Below are 19939 nucleotides of genomic sequence, written 5' to 3'. Positions count from 1 at the left end.
GCATTGGACTAGTAACTGAAAGGTTGCAAGATCAAATCCCCAAGCAGACAAGGTAAAAAAATCTGTTGTTCTGCCCCTGAACAAGGCAGTTAACCCCAGTGTTCCTAGGCCTTCATTGAAAATAAGAGTTTGTTCTTAACTGACTTGCCTAGTAAAATAAAAAACAATAGCCCATAATGAAAAAGCAAAAACAGGTTCTTAAAATATTTTGCTGGAATGAATGCCAAGAGTCATGTCTGGAAAAAACCTGGCACCATCCCTACGGTGAAGCATGGTAATGGCATCATCATGCTGTGGGGATGTTTTTCAGCAGCAGGGACTGGGGAGACTAGTCAGGATCGAGGAAACAGAGCAAAGTACAGAGATCCTTGATGAAAACCTGCTCCAGAGCGCTCAGGACCTCAGACTGGGGTGAAGGTTCACCTTCCAACAGGACAATGACCCTAAGCACACAGCCAAGACAATGCAGGAGTGGCTTCGAGACATGTCTCTGAATGTCCTTGAGTGGCCCAGCCAGAGCCCGGACATGAACCTGATCGAACATCTCTGGAGAGACCTGAAAATAGCTATGCAGCAACGCTCCCCATCCATCCTGACAGAGCTTGAGAGGATCTGCAGACAAGAATGGGAGAAACTCCCCAAATACAGGTGCGCCAAGCTTGTAACGTCATACCCAAGAAGACTTGAGGCTGTAATTGCTGCCAAAGGCCAAAGGGTCTGGATACTTCTATAAATGTGATATATTTATATATTTTTTTATAAATTAATTTAAAAAAAATCTAAACCTGTTTTTGCTTTGTCATTATGGGGTATTGTGTATGGATTGATGAGGGGAAAAAAACATTTTGATTATAGAATAAGACCGTGACCTAACAAAATGTGGAAAAAGTTAAGGCGTCTGTATATTTTCCCGAAGGCACTGTATATAGTGTTGCGAATAGATAGTATGGACAGTATATGAATAGAAGAGGTGTGTACAGGAGTAGTTATATAATATGAAGCTTGACTAGAATACAGTATATACATATGAAGTGGGTAAAACAGTATGTCAACATTATTAAAGTGACCAGTGTTCCATGACTATGTACATAAGGCAGCAGTCTCTAAGGTACAGGGTAGAGTACCTGGTGTTAGCCTGCTAGTAACAGTGTCTAAGGTTCAGGGCAGGGTGCTGGGCCGAGGCTGACTAGTGATGACTATTTAACAGTCTGGTGGCCTGGAGATAGAAGCTGTTTTTCAGTCTCTTGGCCACAATTTTGATGCACCTGTACTGTCTCCACCTTCTAGATGGTAGCGGGGTGAACAGGCCGTTGCTCGGGTGGCATTTATTTGCTGTTTGAAGGGAAAGACAGATGATAATTACATTTCAAAATTGGGCAATAACGTTTCACAGTGAAGATGTTATTAATTCATGCTGCATCCCAAAGGTATAAACTGATGGCTTTAAACCAAATAGTCTCTATGGCAGTGAGGATAATAATCTACAGTTATAAGTCACATCTAAATGTATTGCAACTTGAAATATGATTGCAAGAATACTGTATCACTCACAGTCCAGAAAGTAAGTGTGCTCCACAATAACTCAATGCTGGATAGAAATCTGCCTGGTCAGATCTTAGGCGCGTCCCAAATTGCACCCTATTCCCTATGTAGCGCACTACTTAGGGCTCTGGTCAAAAGGCTTGCACTGTGTAGGTAATAGGGTGCCATTTGGGACAAACACTCCTGTGGACGATTGGCAGGCAGTGGCACCAACAAGCCTGGACATGGTGGGGGCCATGACAGACGTCTCCTGGAAGATGAACTCCCCCTTCACCCAAGAGGTCACAGAATGTGCCATGACTGAAGGTGTCAGCACAAACATGTTCCAAAGAAACCTGTGCAATAAAACCAACATCACTCATATTCTCCTGCCGAGGATAGCTACACCATTAAGACAGGACAGACTGATATTGTAGGGATAATCAGGTTCAGAGCCAAGAGGTAGGCTAGCCTACCAGCGACTCCATACAAGTGGGTGGCTCTTTGCAGTATTATAGGCATTTGTCAGTTTATACCCTTGGGAATTCAGCATGAATGAATAACATTCTCAATGTGTAATGTCATTGCCCTTTATTTATTTATGTAATTATTATCTGTGTTTGGACTTCAAACAGCAAATAAATGTAGGTTAACTTTCTCTAATCGACTACTCGAGCCAAGGTAAATGAACCTAATGGCATTCAAAATGGCGGAGGAAAAAAATGCATCAATCAGCACACAGGTGTATGACATTGCTCTTTCCCCTAATGTCCTGTCCATCTACACCCCATGATCTATACACACACACTAACTGGCTGACAGCAAGTACCAGGGGAGAGCTACAGTACTGCATATATTATCAAGTGGCAGCTGTTTCATTCCACACAGCCCCTAAGAGAGAAATAATTTATATGACTTATTGACCATTGACAGTGATGGTCACATCCTGATGATAACTTTAAAAAATGGACCAAATTGTTTTTACTTTCATGTGTAGGAATATGACAACACTATGAGGAGTTGGATATCTGATAGTTGTCAAAGGCTGATGTGTATCCAGACTGTGTTATAGGACGATGTATGGCCAAACCTATGAATGGAAGGTATGCATCTGTGGTATGCATTAATGCTTCACAGGGAGAGTCCCAAATGACACTGTCACGGATCCCTCTGGAACATTACGCACACCTGGCCCCTATTCCCAGTGATTAGTAATTGTATAAGTGTAACCTTGGTTTACCAGTGTCCTGTCGATTATTGTTACAATGTCCATTGTTTTGTGTGAGTATCTGTGCTGTGTGTTTTGGCTTTCGTGCCATTGTGGATTGCGCAGATGATTACGGGTCTCGTCCCGTGTGATAATCATTGTGCGCTTGTGTTATTTATTCAAGGTACTCCTCACTCTTTTGTTTGGGTTGCAACCCTGTGTGTTTTATATGTGTTTGTTTGGGTTTCAACCCTGTGTTTTGTATATGTGTTTGTTTGGGTTGCAACCCTGTGTGTTGTATATGTGTTTGTTTGGGTTTCAACCCTGTGTGTTGTATATGTGTTTGTTTGGGTTTCAACCCTGTGTGTTGTATATGTGTTTGTTTGGGTTGCAACCCTGTGTGTTTTATATGTGTTTGTTTGGGTTTCAACCCTGTGTGTTGTATATGTGTTTGTTTGGGTTTCAACCCTGTGTGTTGTATATGTGTTTGTTTGGGTTTCAACCCTGTGTGTTGTATATGTGTTTGTTTGGGTTTCAACCCTGTGTGTTGTATATGTGTTTGTTTGGGTTTCAACCCTGTGTGTTGTATATGTGTTTGTTTGGGTTTCAACCCTGTGTGTTGTATATGTGTTTGTTTGGGTTTCAACCCTGTGTGTTGTATATGTGTTTGTTTGGGTTTCAACCCTGTGTGTTGTATATGTGTTTGTTTGGGTTGCAACCCTGTGTGTTTTATATGTGTTTGTTTGGGTTTCAACCCTGTGTGTTGTATATGTGTTTGTTTGGGTTTCAACCCTGTGTGTTGTATATGTGTTTGTTTGGGTTGCAACCCTGTGTGTTTTATATGTGTTTGTTTGGGTTTCAACCCTGTGTGTTGTATATGTGTTTGTTTGGGTTTCAACCCTGTGTGTTGTATATGTGTTTGTTTGGGTTGCAACCCTGTGTGTTTTATATGTGTTTGTTTGGGTTTCAACCCTGTGTTTGTTTGTATATGTGTTTGTTTGGGTTTCAACCCTGTGTGTTGTATATGTGTTTGTTTGGGTTTCAACCCTGTGTGTTGTATATGTGTTTGTTTGGGTTTCAACCCTGTGTGTTGTATATGTGTTTGTTTGGGTTTCAACCCTGTGTGTTGTATATGTGTTTGTTTGGGTTTCAACCCTGTGTGTTGTATATGTGTTTGTTTGGGTTTCAACCCTGTGTGTTGTATATGTGTTTGTTTGGGTTTCAACCCTGTGTGTTGTATATGTGTTTGTTTGGGTTTCAACCCTGTGTGTTGTATATGTGTTTGTTTGGGTTTCAACCCTGTGTGTTGTATATGTGTTTGTTTGGGTTTCAACCCTGTGTTTTGTATATGTGTTTGTTTGGGTTTCAACCCTGTGTGTTGTATATGTGTTTGTTTGGGTTTCAACCCTGTGTGTTGTATATGTGTTTGTTTGGGTTTCAACCCTGTGTGTTGTATATGTGTTTGTTTGGGTTTCAACCCTGTGTGTTGTATATGTGTTTGTTTGGGTTTCAACCCTGTGTGTTGTATATGTGTTTGTTTGGGTTTCAACCCTGTGTGTTGTATATGTGTTTGTTTGGGTTTCAACCCTGTGTGTTGTATATGTGTTTGTTTGGGTTTCAACCCTGTGTTTTGTATATGTGTTTGTTTGGGTTTCAACCCTGTGTGTTGTATATGTGTTTGTTTGGGTTTCAACCTTGTGTGTTGTATATGTGTTTGTTTGGGTTTCAACCCTGTGTTTTGTATATGTGTTTGTTTGGGTTGCAACCCTGTGTGTTGTATATGTTTACATATTATTATTATATTATTATTTATTATATATTAGTATATGTGTTTGTTTGGGTTTCAACCCTGTGTTTTGTATATGTGTTTGTTTGGTCTTCGTCCCCGTGCCTGTACACGGCACGCTGTAATTTGGGTAAAGACATTTTTTAAAACTATTACGCATTCCTGCGCCTGTCTCCCGACCCTTTATACCAAAGTGACAGGCACCATATTCCCTATATAGTGCACTACTTTTAACAAGAGCCCTATGGGCCCTTGTCGAAAGTAGTGTACTACAAAGGGAAGAGAGTACCATTTGGAGTTGAAGTAGCTTCACACATTGAGTGTTATAATTCAAGTTTTGGTCTCATTTGTTTCTATACATCTGTATACAGTATAATGGTAGTTTAATTCAATGGCCTTGGTACTCTATTCTCATAGGCCTTGACATAGAATATGTGTTGGTTAGCCTAGTGTGCTGTATGATAACATATAACATAATATATGTATGATATGATGTCACAATATGACCGTCCTTGATGTAATCTTACCTGGAATAACTCATTCTTCATCGTTGAATATTATAAATATAACGCAAGGATGTTTGACATGTCTGGCATGTTCTAGTCATAGTTTACATTTTAAACATTTTAACTGAATTCAATGTTATTCCACAGGCCTAGCTGTCACTTCACTTTATCATCTAGGTCTAATCTAATGCGTGACCCAGTCTAGGCAGTTCGATCATTTTGATGCAGAAGAACACTTGCGAAAATATCTAATGAACACGTTTTAAAATGGACCTTTGATAGGGTACAATCCCTTTGTTTACAACACAACAGTACTACCAGTGTTATATTTGTACTACCAGTGTTATATTTGATCAGTCAAAATGAATGATTTGAAGTCACATCGCTTCAACTGCTCTGAAAATAATGAACCGCTTTAATCCCATGTAATAATGGGACAATGCGTCACGTGAATGACCGTATGCTGGAGTTATACAACGCTTACAACATTTTAACTCTTTACAACTGTCAGCTTTGAGCACGGTGGTACAATATAACAGTGCAAAAAAATAATGTATATTTACATAACTTTCCAGCGCGTGATTAGTCAGTAGCCTAGTTAAATACCCGTGATACAGAACATTTATCCCACCTCTATCGTGCCCATTGCCACAATAAAAATACTTACCAATAATTGCCACCGTGTGTTCCTTTGACCCTGAAATACAATGCGCAAATCTTTTCCCACAAATGATTTATAGACTATATGCACCTGTTTTTGAGGAGTCAGGCAGGCAGGCAGGCAGTCCATAGAGCGCAAACACTGCTGTTGGATCAGTTGCCTAGTATGGGATGAGTTCGATATCTATTCCGACAGCATCCCAGACCAGCTTCCGCAAGACAATACGCAGCTCCACAAATGCTTCACAGAAGATAATCAGTTTTCCCCAACCGTAAATGAAGTGCACGGTCGGGAAACTGTGCAACACACCAAATAAATGATTGCTATCCAACCTGTATGCCTGTGTGTATTTCAAGAATAGAATCCTTGTTTTAATGCCGCAGTACAATATTATTTCCCCCCGAGAGCGAAAATGGCTGTGTCGCCCAACACAAGATCAGTCATTGGTGCAGCGCTGGTTTTCGTAGTCATGGAAACAACCAACAGTTCAATTTGTAAGGAAGGCATGCATGGCCTATCATGAACACGAGGTCCTTCTGAATGGAGCAAATCCACTTCCTTTCAGGGCATTTAAAAGTGCATGTTTTCTCAACATTTCACCCCCTCAAGAAACCAACGTGTTTGTGTTACTAATTAATGCATGCATCACCGTCACAGACTTTATGAATTAGGCCTAATTAATCCAATTTCTCTCATGCACAGGAGCCTATCAGACAATCAGCTTTACCTTATGTGCACCATATACCCATACCCTTTAGTTCTTTATTCATTGGGCTTTAGAACAAGGTGACACTGTGCTTGAAATAGACTAGGGGCAGGCAACTATTCAGCTGTGGGATGATTTTTGTGGAGCAAATGGTCAGGAGGCCGGAGCAATATAATAATTACAATAAAAGACCAGGCAACATGAATCACTGCTTCCCAAAAAAAATAAAACACAGCTGTTTTCACATGTTGAGCTTAAATTAAATTTAACAAAACATATTTCTCATGTATTAAATGTAGAGTTCACATGTTAGCACCACCTTTCACACGTGAGGATCATAACATGTTCTCACATCACATGTGAGGATCATAACATGTTCTCACCTCACATGTGAATTGCAGTTTCTGAAAATCAAATATGTAGTTCCACATGTGAAAAATATTCACCTGGACATCTCACTTTCACAAGTTGAATTGCCATTTCACATTTAACTCCAAATGTAATGAAATTCAATAACGTGAGAAAATCGAATTTGCAGGTTCACATGTAATAACACGTGAAAATCTCAGATTTTTTTGTCAGAGCAAATGAATTTGTACACTGCAAATTGACCATAACTAAGCCCAAAGAGAGATTGAATTTGAAGATAACAATCATTTCACACCTTGATTACATTGAGACACCAGCACATATTTCTCTTTTTTTATTTGTGGGAATACTTGGGAACAGATTTCCTAAATATATATATTTTTTATCTGAAATCTTGGTGATTTTACAGTCTTAAAAATAAAAAATAAAATCCCCCAAGTAAAATAAATATATTTGGGGGACAAAAAATGGACTTTAGTGCTGGGCTTTACAATACTTGTATCATATGAAAGAGTGCCCAGAACCCAATGTTATTTTTTGTAACTCTGTATCTATTCTCCACTCTCCCACCCCTACCCCACCACAGTGTGGGTGAGCCTGTCCTGTCCTGCTGAAGACGTAGTGGGACTGTGATGACGGGTGACTGATCTGCCATATCACTTAGTGGTTTAGTATCTGGTTGAGTTTCAAAATACAACCTAGAATTATGCCTCTCCCCTGGTCCACTTCCCCTGGTCCACTTCTGAGCTATTTAACCTGTATATGTGCCAAGTAGCTAGCTGATAAAACGCTATTGAAAGAATTCTATGTTCTTATCTTTGCCTTTCTCAGACTCCTAACTGCCACGTCCATCTGATAACAACCTTTATCACAATTCTAAATGGACTTGTTTTGGAGTGGAGTGATCATGCTGAAATACTAAAGTCAATCACACATTTTCCTCTTTGTTCTGTTGAACGGCCATCCTTATGGTTCAATTGAAAAAGTATGTAGGCCTGCGGTACTACCTACAGTAAGCTAAGTGGAGGGAGGGTGATGTTGTGACAGCCATGTATCAAAGTGAACAGGACAGTTGTGATAAACAGAAGCCCTGTAGGACAGACCCGACCACGCAGCATCCCATAAAAGTTCAACAATTGTAACACTTGAGACAGGAGATAATGTCCAGATGAAGAGCAGCTCACTGATCAAAACATGGTGCTTCTGTTAGAATCGGTCTTGTTTATGCTCGACTCTTTGAGCCCTTCTTCTTAATGTCAGTATGGGGTCCGAGGTTAGGGTACTCAATGTGCATATCTGCTGAATTGCACGTGAGAGGCTATGGCCTGAAGTGAACAATTGAGTCAATATTTCCATAGATTGTTCTTGACTCCAGGTTACTGAATTTATACAGAGGTCAACAACACTAGCTACTGAACCTAAGAGGACACAATTGGACTATTCAGAACTTCAGATTGCATCAGGTGGATAATTCTGCAATATTTGCATGTTTCATTACTCTGCAAATAATTTGTTCATTTATTGCTAATTTGCATTTTGGGTATACTGTATCCTGGTATCTGCTGTGGCAGCGCCTGTCCAACCACACATCTAAATGTATCCTTTGTGCTGTCAACTTTCTCCTGCAACACCATGTGCACAGAGAGGTGATACTATGTACTGCCAAGATCAGAAAATCTCTGTAAGATCAGAAAATGAAACAAGAACAAAAATACTGAATGCTTACTGTGATTTTTCACTTACAAAGGCTTGTGGAGCAAAGTGTCAATTTAGAGAAGTCAATTATTACATCTGTATTTACTGCAACAAAAAGAATGGAGGAGCATCTCTGAAAAATACCCCCTTTTCTCAGTTTCAAAAGCAAGCTCTCTAACTCTTTGGCTGGCACAGACACAAAAGGGAAATCTTCAGGCTGAGATAGACGTGGCTGGTGCCAGTTAGATAGACGTGGCTGGTGCCTGGGCGGGCGGCCTTACCTTGGCCAGCTGACATGTTCAATGCTGCCCCATGGTTATCTCCTCTCCACTTCACACCGCCCCTGAAGTGCTAAGCCAGGGATGCGTCCCAAATGGCACTCTATTCCCTACATTGCACTGCTTATGACCAGAGCTCTATGGGCCCTGGGCAAAAGTTGTGCACTACATAGAGAATAGGGTGCCATTTGGGATGCAGTCTGCCACAGACCCCTGGCCAAACAACATCCTATCCATCCACCCTGGATTTACAGCACTCTGTCCCGAAGCCCGCTTACTGTCCAAGCAGATTTAAGGCTGTTTTGTGCTTTTGCCTGTGATTATATCAAAATAGATGTGATGAAAGTAGACCACGGCAGAAACATGTACATGCACTGATTTTGTTCGTCCTGTTTAGGGTGTGCTGTGAAAATAATGTATAAAAGCATAGGAAGGACAGTGTAAATGATACAGACACATTAAAAGTAGAGATTAGCAGCGAAGGGCATTGAAACATAAGCCCCAAATCTTTCTGGGACATTTTGGGGATGACACGGATCCTTTCTGTGTTAATCTCTCTCACATGGATATGAAACACTTACTTTCTGCCTTTTCTGATGCTGGACATCTAGGTTGGTCTGTCTGCCTGTTTGCCGGAGAAGACATACAGTACAGTTTTACACACATATGTATTTCTATGTAACAGAGTGTCATTGACTAGGCTATATCACGCAAATATATATGTATATGTGAATGTACACTTTTTAAAATCTATTTAGATTTAAACAGCGCAAGAGGAAAAAAAACATTTGATGAAGGATGAATAGACATCTGTCAGTAAAATCAATATTGGCAGTTGAACCAGTGGCACCCTGTGGAGCCCTGTGGCAACCTGTGGAGCCCTGTGGCACCCTGTGGAGCCCTGTGGCACCCTGTGGAGCCCTGTGGCACCCTGTGGCACCCCGTAGAAGCCTGTGGAGCCCTGTGGAGCCCACCCTGTGGAGCCCTGTGGCACCCTGTGGACCCTATGGAGCCCTGTGGAGCCCTGTGGCACCCTGTGGAGCCCCGTGGAGCCCTGTGGCACCCTGTGGCACCCTGTGACCCTGTGGAGCCCTGTGGCACCATGTGGAGCCCTGTGGCACCATGTGGAGCCCTGTGGCACCATGTGGAGCCCTGTGGCACCCTGTGGAGCCCTGTGGCACACTGTGGAGCCCTGTGGAGACCTGTGGCACCCTGTGGAGCACTGTGGAGCCCTGTGGAGCCCTGTGGCACCCTGTGGAGCCCTGTGGCACCCTGTGGAGCCCTGTGGAGGGCTGTGGCACCCTGTGGCACCCTGTGGAGCCCTGTGGCGCCCTGTGGACACCGTGGCACCCCGTGGAGCCCTGTGGAGCTCTGTGGCACCCTGTGGAGCCCTGTGGAGCCCTGTAGCACCCAGTGGAGCTCTGTGGTACCCCGTGGAGCCCTGTGGCACCCCGTGGAGCCCTGTGGCACACTGTGGAGCCCTGTGGAGCCCTGTGGTGTCCTGTGGAGCCCTGTGGCACCCTGTGGAGCCCTGTATGTGAGAGAGCCTCATCTATCAATTGCTATTGGTCTACAGCAAAGGGGAAAACTAAATAGAGAATAACAGCCTCGTACTATGCATTTTTTTCAGCATAGGAGTTGAATAGTGTGGATGTGTGGATGTGCCCATCTACACCTAGATGTCTAATATCTAACAGTCATCAGCGTTGTATCAATCAAAGAGCAGAAGATAGTTGAATCTATCTTCTGAAGTCAGCAGGGTAAGAAGTGTAATCTATAAAAGTCATTAGAGTTTATATATGCATCTATCTTCTGAAGTCAGCAGGGTAAGAAGTGTAATCTATAACAGTCATTAGAGTTTATATATGCATCTATCTTCTGAAGTCAGCAGGGTAAGAAGTGTAATCTATAACAGTCATTAGAGTTTGTAAACACATCTATCTTCTGAAGTCAGCAGGGTAAGAAGTGTAATCTATAAAGTCATTAGAGTTTGTAAACACATCTATCTTCTGAAGTCAGCAGGGTAAGAAGTGTAATCTATAAAAGTCATTAGAGTTTATATATGCATCTATCTTCTGAAGTCAGCAGGGTAAGAAGTGTAATCTATAAAAGTCATTAGAGTTTATATATGCATCTATCTTCTGAAGTCAGCAGGGTAAGAAGTGTAATCTATAACAGTCATTAGAGTTTGTAAACACATCTATCAGCGTTACAAAAAGTCCATCTACTTCATAAACTCAGTGCTTTATAGCTGAAGACATTAATCTCTTGAGAATTCTCTTTTTTATCTGGTCTATTACCAAATAATGAGCTGTCTGATCGTAAATCTGTTCGGGGGGCAAACTGTGCATTTAATAAAACATCATTTGTGGAGAGATATTATTACGTAGACATTTGCATTTTGTCTGCTGCACTTTGGTGGGAGTCTTCATGTGTGTCTGTATGGCTAGTAGAGGAAGTGTTGTCGGAGGCAGGTTCCCACCCTTGTACAGTCCTGAAAGAGCAATGGGGGCTCAGTAATCTCAAGGGACCCCAAAAGAGGATCAAGTTACGTCAGGATAGAGAATCCTCTGTCCACCTCACAGTGTCATGGCTGTCTCCCATTTGTTCGCCCCACCACTCACACACAAAGTCTCTTCAAATGTAATTGGAATCTGGCTACACAGAATACAATGACAATGGGAAGAGCAGCACTACTTTTGGAGCCACTGGCTGTGAAAAACAGGTCATACCTGGATCTGAATCCACATACCGAATGCCCACCCCTACCCATACAGAGCCATGGGAGTGATGCACAGGAAACCAAAACCAGTCAAACCTCCTGAAACCTTTCACTGGTGGGCTAGATTTTCAGAAGCAATGACGACAAACGCTCTCTCATGGTTCTAGGGAAGCCCACTGGTGAACATACGCTTGCACTGTTATCTGAAAATGTTCTCCAGGTTTGTAGATAAACCGGATGGTTAAAAGCTGGATGGTTAATAAAAAAACGGTGTATCAGCTTTTAAATGTTTTGTCCAAGAGAGATACAGCGCAAATGTAAAAAAAAGTTTACTCTACAGATGTAGTTTCTTAATTTGAGCAAGTTTGCTAAAACAGGAAAATAATTCTGCAGCAACAGGAAGTGTGAATTATTATGTGGATTATAATTCATGGACATTTTTGGTAGGGCAAACTTTTTAAAGTGGAAATTACAAACTTTTCTAAACCTTGAATACACTACAAGTTTGCATTTCCTGCTGTACATGAAAATGATCTGCAACTGAAGTGATAGAGTGATACAATTAAGATCCTATATCTGTATGTCTGCGCATGATTAATGTTAGATGCTGTACAATATCACTGTACTTTGACATAATTTCAGCATTAACTGTGCTCACTGCAGTGAGTGAAAACGGTCACTGAGTGGTTTCTCAGATGGGAATACTGTATAAGATTATATGAAAGACACAAAACTATTTACAATGACGTAAAACACAAGTCTTATCGTTCTGCGAGTTGTTAATTAGGTTTAAACAGGTAGACATGTCTGTTTGTCATAATGCCTTGATGTTTTAAAAGTGTCCTGTGTCCAGGTCACAGTTTCTGACCTCAATGGGACTTCCTGGTTAAATAAAGGTTAAATAAATAATCAAATACAAAAAATAAATGAATAAGCCTGCATCTCAGCATGGGCAAGTAATCCGGATATTGATTGCTCCTGGCTGCATCTGATCTGCTATTTGTCAAACAAATAACACCTATTTTCCACAGCCCGCTCTGCACAATGGCTATGTTTATATAGGGTAATCTGAAGTGTCTAACACTGGGAATAATGTAGCCTTGATGGTATGAGTCACTGTTGGCAGGTCACAGAGACTAGAAATACTCCAAACACAATCTGCCAAATCTGAAAAGATTTCCACTGCGCTACAGTGGGTAGTGCGTATGGCCCAGTACATCACTGGGGCCGAGTTCCCTGCAATCCAGGACCTCTATACCAGGTGGTGTCAGACAAAGGACCCCAAAATTGTCAAGGACTTCAGCTACCAAAGCCAAAGACTGTTCTCTCTGCTAGTACAGCTGGTACAGCAAGCCATACTAGTGTACCAAGTCTGGAACCAACAGGACCCTGAACAGCTTCTACACCAAAGCCTTAAGACTTCTAAACAAAATGACTTAATAGCTAATCAAATGGCAACCCATGGTGGACATGGTGGCTGGTTCATTCCTGCAGCCCTGCAGCCCAGCAGGGAGGTCATGTTCTGTGATTGGGACACGGTGGTTTATTCCTGCAGCCCTGCAACCCAGCAGGGAGGTCATGTTCTGTGATTGGGACATGGTGGTTCATTCCTGCAGCCCTGCAGCCCATCAGGGAGGTCATGTTCTGTGATTGGGACATGGTGGCTGGTTCATTCCTGCAGACCTGCTGCCCATCAGGAAGGTCATGCTCTGCGATTGGGACATGGTGGCTGGTTCATTCCTGCAGCCCTGCTGCCAGGGGTATCAAACTCATTCCATGGAGGGCCTAGTGTCCGCGGGTTTTTGTTTTTTCCTTTCAATCAAGACCTAGACCACCAGGTGAGGTGAGTTCTCTACTAATTAATGACCTTAATTCATCAATCAAGACCTAGACAGCCAGGTGACAGGAGTTCTCTACTAATTAATGACCTTAATTCATCAATCAAGACCTAGACAACCAGGTGAGGGGAGTTCTCTACTAATTAATGCCCTTAATTCATCAATCAAGACCTAGACAGCCAGGTGAGGGTTGTTCTCTACTAATTAATGACCTTAATTCATCAATCAAGACCTAGACAGCCAGGTGAGGGGAGTTCTCTATTAATTAATGACCTTAATTCATCAATCAAGACCTAGACAGCCAGGTGAGGGGAGTTCTCTACTAATTAATGACCTTAATTCATCAATCAAGACCTAGACAACCAGGTGAGGGGAGTTCTCTACTAATTAATGACCTTAATTCATCAATCAAGTAAATGGGAGAGCGAAAACCCGCAGACAATCAGCCCTCTGTGGATTGAGTTTGACACGTGTCTTAGGGAGCGAAAGCCGGCTCAGCTGGGTGTAAGAATGCGTCTCAAATGGCACCCCATTCCCTATATAATGCACCCCTTTTGACCAGAACTCTATGGACACTGGTCAAAAGCAGATCACTACAAAGGAAATAGGGTGCCATTTGGGATGTAGCCAAAGAGTCCCAGTAATACTCCCTATACATCCAAGCACTCTCACTCACTCATCCTATAGGCTTCAGTTCACCGTGGGCCCATCTAGACAGTAATAATGTTAGACAGCTCAGTAATCTAAAGGGTAAACAAGTTAGGAATGTAGAGGCTGGATGATCACTCTCCCTGGATACATGATCACTCAATAAGCCCCTCTCTCTGTCTCTTCCTTGTTTTGAAGACAGATATTATAGTCTGTTTTACACAGAGTGTAAAAAACATTAGGAACTCTTTCCATGATATAGACTGACCAGGTGAATCCAGGTGACTGCTATGATCCCTTAATGATGTCACTTGTTAAATCCACTTCAATCAGTGTAGATGAAGGGGAGGAGACAGGTTAATGAAGGATTTTTAAGCCTTGAGACAATTGAGACATGGATTGTGTGTGTGTCATTCAGAGGGTGAATGGGCTAGATAAAAGATTTAAGTGCCTTTGAATCGGGAATTGAAGTAGGTGCCAGGCGCACCAGTTTGTGTAAAGAACTGCAATGCTGCTGGGTTTCCCATGCTCAACAGTTTCCTGTGTGTATCAAAAATGTTCCAAAGCACATCCAGCCAACTTGACACAACTGTGGGAAGCATTGGAGTCAACATGGGCCAACATCCCTGTGGAACACATCCGACACCTTGTAGATGTTCTGAGGGAAAAGGGGAAGGTGTTCTTAATGTTTTGTCCACTCAGTGTATATGCCCTTCATGCCAGTTATCCTCCCCTCAGTTATCTAGCACCATTTTAAACCAAGGATGCACCAGCCAGGCAGCACATTCTAACCCAGTACTACTCCACCTGCTGATTGTTATCCTTCATGATGACAAGGGCATTTTCTGATGGGTTACACAACAAGTTCCCATGTTTGGATCTTGAATTGAGTTTGGATTCAATTGTGCAATCACTTCCCAAGGCAGGACCTGTATATAGCCTAGACGTCATCTTCAAATCCTAACCTATATATCATCTGAGAGTATTACGACATCTCTAAATATACAACCTGTTTCTTAGCACTGCTGTGTACATTAGTAACTAAATACAGGCTTCTGGATGGATATGAGCGCAGCTGGGCTGGCTCCCTACAAATCCAGAATCCAAGGCCCATACATTAGAACATGGTGCAAGCCAAGATATATAAACAGATTCAGTGTCTTTCTTGTATCTGTTACTGTTGGCGATCCCGAGTGGCACAGCTCTCTAAGGCACTGCATCTCAGTGCTAGAGGCGTCCTAACAGACCCTGGTTTGATTCCAGGCTGTGATTGGGAGTCCCATAGGATGGTACACAATTGGCCCAGCATCGTCGGGCTAGGCTGTGCTTGTAAATAAGAATTTGTTCTTAACTATTTGCCTAGTTAAATAAAGGTTAAATAAAAAATAACATATTTATAGTATTACAACGTAGTACCCTACATAACATTGTTTAATCTCTGCTGTTGTAATGAACCCTAGAGATGAACTTATTCTCTTCTAGTTTCAGTATTACTGTAATGAAAATCAAATCAAATCAAATTTTATTTATATAGCCCTTCGTACATCAGCTGATATCTCAAAGTGCTGTACAGAAACCCAGCCTAAAACCCCAAACAGCAAACAATGCAGGTGTAAAAGCACGGTGGCTAGGAAAAACTCCCTAGAAAGGCCAAAACCTAGGAAGAAACCTAGAGAGGAACCGGGCTATGTGGGGTGGCCAGTCCTCTTCTGGCTGTGCCGGGTAGAGATTATAACAGAACATGACCAAGATGTTCAAATGTTCATAAATGACCAGCATGGTCTAATAATAATAAGGCAGAACAGTTGAAACTGAAGCAGCAGCACAGTCAGGTGGACTGGGGACAGCAAGGAGCCATCATGTCAGGTAGTCCTGGGGCACGGTCCTAGGGCTCAGGTCCTCCGTGTAAGAAGAAAGAAAGAGAGAATTAGAGAGAGCATATGTGGGGTGGCCAGTCCTCTTCTGGCTGTGCCGGGTGGAGATTATAACAGAACGTGGCCAAGATGTTCAAATGTATATAAATGACCAGCCATGGTTGAATAATAGTAAGGCAGAACAGTTGAAACTGGAGCAGCAGCATGGCCAGGTGGACTGGGGACAGCAAGGAGTCATCATGTCAGGTAGTCCTGGGACATGGTCCTAGGGCCCAGGCCAGTTGAAACTGGAGCAGCAGCATGGCCAGGTGGACTGGGGACAGCAAGGAGTCATCATGTCAGGTAGTCCTGGGGCATGGTCCTAGGGCTCAGGTCCTCCGAGAGAGAGAAAGAAAGAGAGAAGGAGAGAATTAGAGAACGCACACTTAGATTCACACAGGACACCGAATAGGACAGGAGAAGTACTCCAGATATAACAAACTGACCCTAGCCCCCCGACACATAAACTACTGCAGCATAAATACTGGAGGCTGAGACAGGAGGGGTCAGGAGACACTGTGGCCCCATCCGAGGACACCCCGGGACAGGGCCAAACAGGAAGGATATAACCCCACCCACTTCGCCAAAGCACAGCCCCCACACCACTAGAGGGATATCTTCAACCACCAACTTACCATCCTGAGACAAGGCCGAGTATAGCCCACAAAGATCTCCGCCACGGTACAACCCAAGGGGGGGGAGCCAACCCAGACAGGCTGACCACAACAGTGAATCAACCCACCCAGGTGACGCACCCCCCCCAGGGACGGCATGAGAGAGCCCCAGCAAGCCAGTGACTCAGCCCCCGTAACAGGGTAAGAGGCAGAGAATCCCAGTGGAAAGAGGGGAACCGGCCAGGCAGAGACAGCAAGGGCGGTTCGTTGCTCCAGAGCCTTTCCGTTCACCTTCCCACTCCTGGGCCAGACTACACTAAATCATATGACCCACTGAAGAGATGAGTCTTCAGTAAAGACTTAAAGGTTGCGTCTCTGACATGGGTAGGCAGACCGTTCCATAAAAATGGAGCTCTATAGGAGAAAGCCCTGCCTCCAGCTGTTAGCTTAGAAATTCTAGGGACAATTAGGAGGCCTGCGTCTTGTGACCGTAGCGTACGTGTAGGTATGTACGGCAGGACCAAATCAGAGAGGTAGGTAGGAGCAAGCCCATGTAATGCTTTGTAGGTTAGCAGTAAAACCTTGAAATCAGCCCTTGCTTTGACAGGAAGCCAGTGTAGAGAGGCTAGCACTGGAGTAATATGATCAAATTTTTTTTTGGTTCTAGTCAGGATTCTAGCAACCGTATTTAGCACTAACTGAAGTTTATTTAGTGCTTTATCTGGGTAGCCGGAAAATAGAGCATTGCAGTAGTCTAACCTAGAAGTGACAAAAACATGGATGAATTTTTCTGCATAATTTTTGGACAGAAAGTTTCTGATTTTTGCAATGTTACGTAGATGGAAAAAAGCTGTCCTCGAAATGGTCTTGATATGTTCTTCAAAAGAGAGATCAGGGTCCAGAGTAACGCCGAGGTCCTTCACAGTTTTATTTGAGACGACTGTACAACCATTAAGATTAATTGTCAGATTCAACAGAAGATCTCTTTGTTTCTTGGGACCTAGAACAAGCATCTCTGTTTTGTCCGAGTTTAATAGTAGAAAGTTTGCAGCCATCCACTTCCTTATGTCTGAAACACATGCTTCTAATGAGGGCAATTTTGGGGCTTCGCCATATTTCATTGAAATGTACAGCTGTGTGTCATCCGCATAGCAGTGAAAGTTTACATTATGTTTTCGAATAACATCCCCAAGAGGTAAAATATATAGTGAAAACAATAGTGGTCCTAAAACAGAACCTTGAGGAACACCGAAATTTACAGTTGATTTGTCAGAGGACAAACCATTCACAGAGACAAACTGATATCTTTCCGACAGATAAGACCTAAACCAGGCCAGAACATGTCCGTGTAGACCAATTTGGGTTTCCAATCTCTCCAAAAGAATGTGGTGATCGATGGTATCAAAAGCAGCACTAAGGTCTAGGAGCACGAGAACAGATGCAGAGCCTCGGTCCGATGCCATTAAAATGTCATTTACCACCTTCACAAGTGCCGTCTCAGTGCTATGATGGGGTCTAAAACCAGACTGAAGCATTTCGTATACATTGTTTGTCTTCAGGAAGGCAGTGAGTTGCTGCGCAACAGCCTTCTCTAAAATTTTTGAGAGGAATGGAAGATTCGATATAGGCCGATAGTTTTTTATATTTTCTGGGTCAAGGTTTGACTTTTTCAAGAGAGGCTTTATTACTGCCACTTTTAGTGAGTTTGGTACACATCCAGTGGATAGAGAGCCATTTATTATGTTCAACATAGGAGGGCCAAGCACAGGAAGCAGCTCTTTCAGTAGTTTAGTTGGAATAGGGTCCAGTATACAGCTTGAAGGTTTAGAGGCCATGATTATTTTCATCATTGTGTCAAGAGATATAGTACTAAAACACTTGAGCGTCTCTCTTGATCCTAGGTCCTGGCAGAGTTGTGCAGACTCAGGACAACTGAGGTTTGGAGGAATACGCAGGTTTAAAGAGGAGTCCGTAATTTGCTTTCTAATAATCATAATCTTTTCCTCAAAGAAGTTCATGAATTTATCACTGCTAAAGTGAAAGTCATCCTCTCTTGGGGAATGCTGCTTTTTAGTTAGCTTTGCCACAGTATCAAAAAGGAATTTCGGATTGTTCTTATTTTCATCAATTAAGTTAGAAAAATAGGATGATCGAGCAGCAGTAAGGGCTCTTCGGTACTGCACGGTACCGTCCTTCCAAGCTAGTCGGAAGACTTCCAGTTTGGTGTGGCGCCATTTCCGTTCCAATTTTCTGGAAGCTTGCTTCAGAGCTCGGGTATTTTCTGTGAACCAGGGAGCTAGTTTCTTATGAGACATTTTTTTAGTTTTTAGGGGTGCAACTGCATCTAGGGTATTGCGCAAGGTTAAATTGAGATCCTCAGTTAGGTGGTTAACGGATTTTTGTCCTCTGGCGTCCTTGGGTAGGCAGAGGGAGTCTGGAAGGGCATGAAGGAATCTTTGTGTTGTCTGTGAATTTATAGCACGACTTTTGATGTTCCTTGGTTGGGGTCTGAGCAGATTATTTGTTGCAATTGCAAACGTAATAAAATGGTGGTCCGATAGTCCAGGATTATGAGGAAAAACATTAAGATCCACAACATTTATTCCATGGGACAAAACTAGGTCCAGCGTATGACTGTGACAGTGAGTGGGTCCAGAGACATGTTGAACAAAACCCACTGAGTCGATGATGGCTTCAAAAGCCTTTTGGAGTGGGTCTGTGGACTTTTCCATGTGAATATTAAAGTCACCAAAGATTAGAATATTATCTGCAATGACTACAAGGTCCGATAGGAATTCAGGGAACTCAGTGAGAAACGCTGTATATGGCCCAGGAGGCCTGTAAACAGTAGCTATAAAAAGTGATTGAGTTGGCTGCATAGATTTCATGACTAGAAGCTCAAAAGACGAAAACGTCATTTTTTTTTTGTAAATTGAAATTTGCTATCGTAAATGTTAGCAACACCTCCGCCTTTGCGGGATGAACGGGGGATATCGTCACTAGTGTAGCCAGGAGGTGAGGCCTCATTTAACACAGTAAATTCATCAGGCTTAAACCATGTTTCAGTCAGGCCAATCACATCAAGATTATGATCAGTGATTAGTTCATTGACTATAATTGCCTTTGAAGTAAGGGATCTAACATTAAGTAGCCCTATTTTGAGATGTGAGGTATCATGATCTCTTTCAGTAATGACAGGAATGGAGGTGGTCTTTATCCTAGTGAGATTGCTAAGGCGAACACCGCCATGTTTAGTTTTGCCCAACCTAGGTCGAGGCACAGACACGGTCTCAATGGTGATAGCTGAGCTGACTACACTGACTATGCTAGTGGCAGACTCCACTATGCTGGCAGGCTGGCTAATAGCCTGCTGCCTGGCCTGCACCCTATTTCATTGTGGAGCTAGAGGAGTTAGAGCCCTGTCTATGTTGGCAGATAAGATGAGAGCAACCCTCCAGCTAGGATGGAGTCCGTC

The 19939-nt window shown here is 42.7% G+C and overlaps 1 protein-coding gene across 9 annotated transcripts in view; it reads right to left on the bottom strand.

The window, feature by feature from the left end:
- Positions 1-6105, bottom strand: part of sorbs2b (sorbin and SH3 domain containing 2b) — an 85567-nt gene extending 79462 nt beyond the window's left edge. For 7 of the 9 annotated variants that reach the window (XM_046322880.1, XM_046322891.1, XM_046322887.1 and 4 more), the window contains exon 1: positions 5772-6105. The gene's annotated coding sequence lies outside the window, so the exon portion shown is untranslated. Of the gene's footprint in view, positions 1-5687 lie in introns of all 9 variants that reach the window. The other 2 variants (XM_046322881.1, XM_046322882.1) reach the window with 1 other exon arrangement.
- Between the last annotated feature and the right edge of the window lie 13834 nt (positions 6106-19939).

This window comes from Oncorhynchus gorbuscha, linkage group LG23, assembly GCF_021184085.1.
Source record: "Oncorhynchus gorbuscha isolate QuinsamMale2020 ecotype Even-year linkage group LG23, OgorEven_v1.0, whole genome shotgun sequence".
NCBI lineage: Eukaryota > Metazoa > Chordata > Actinopteri > Salmoniformes > Salmonidae > Oncorhynchus > Oncorhynchus gorbuscha.
This window is presented reverse-complemented; position numbering and strand designations above follow the sequence as displayed.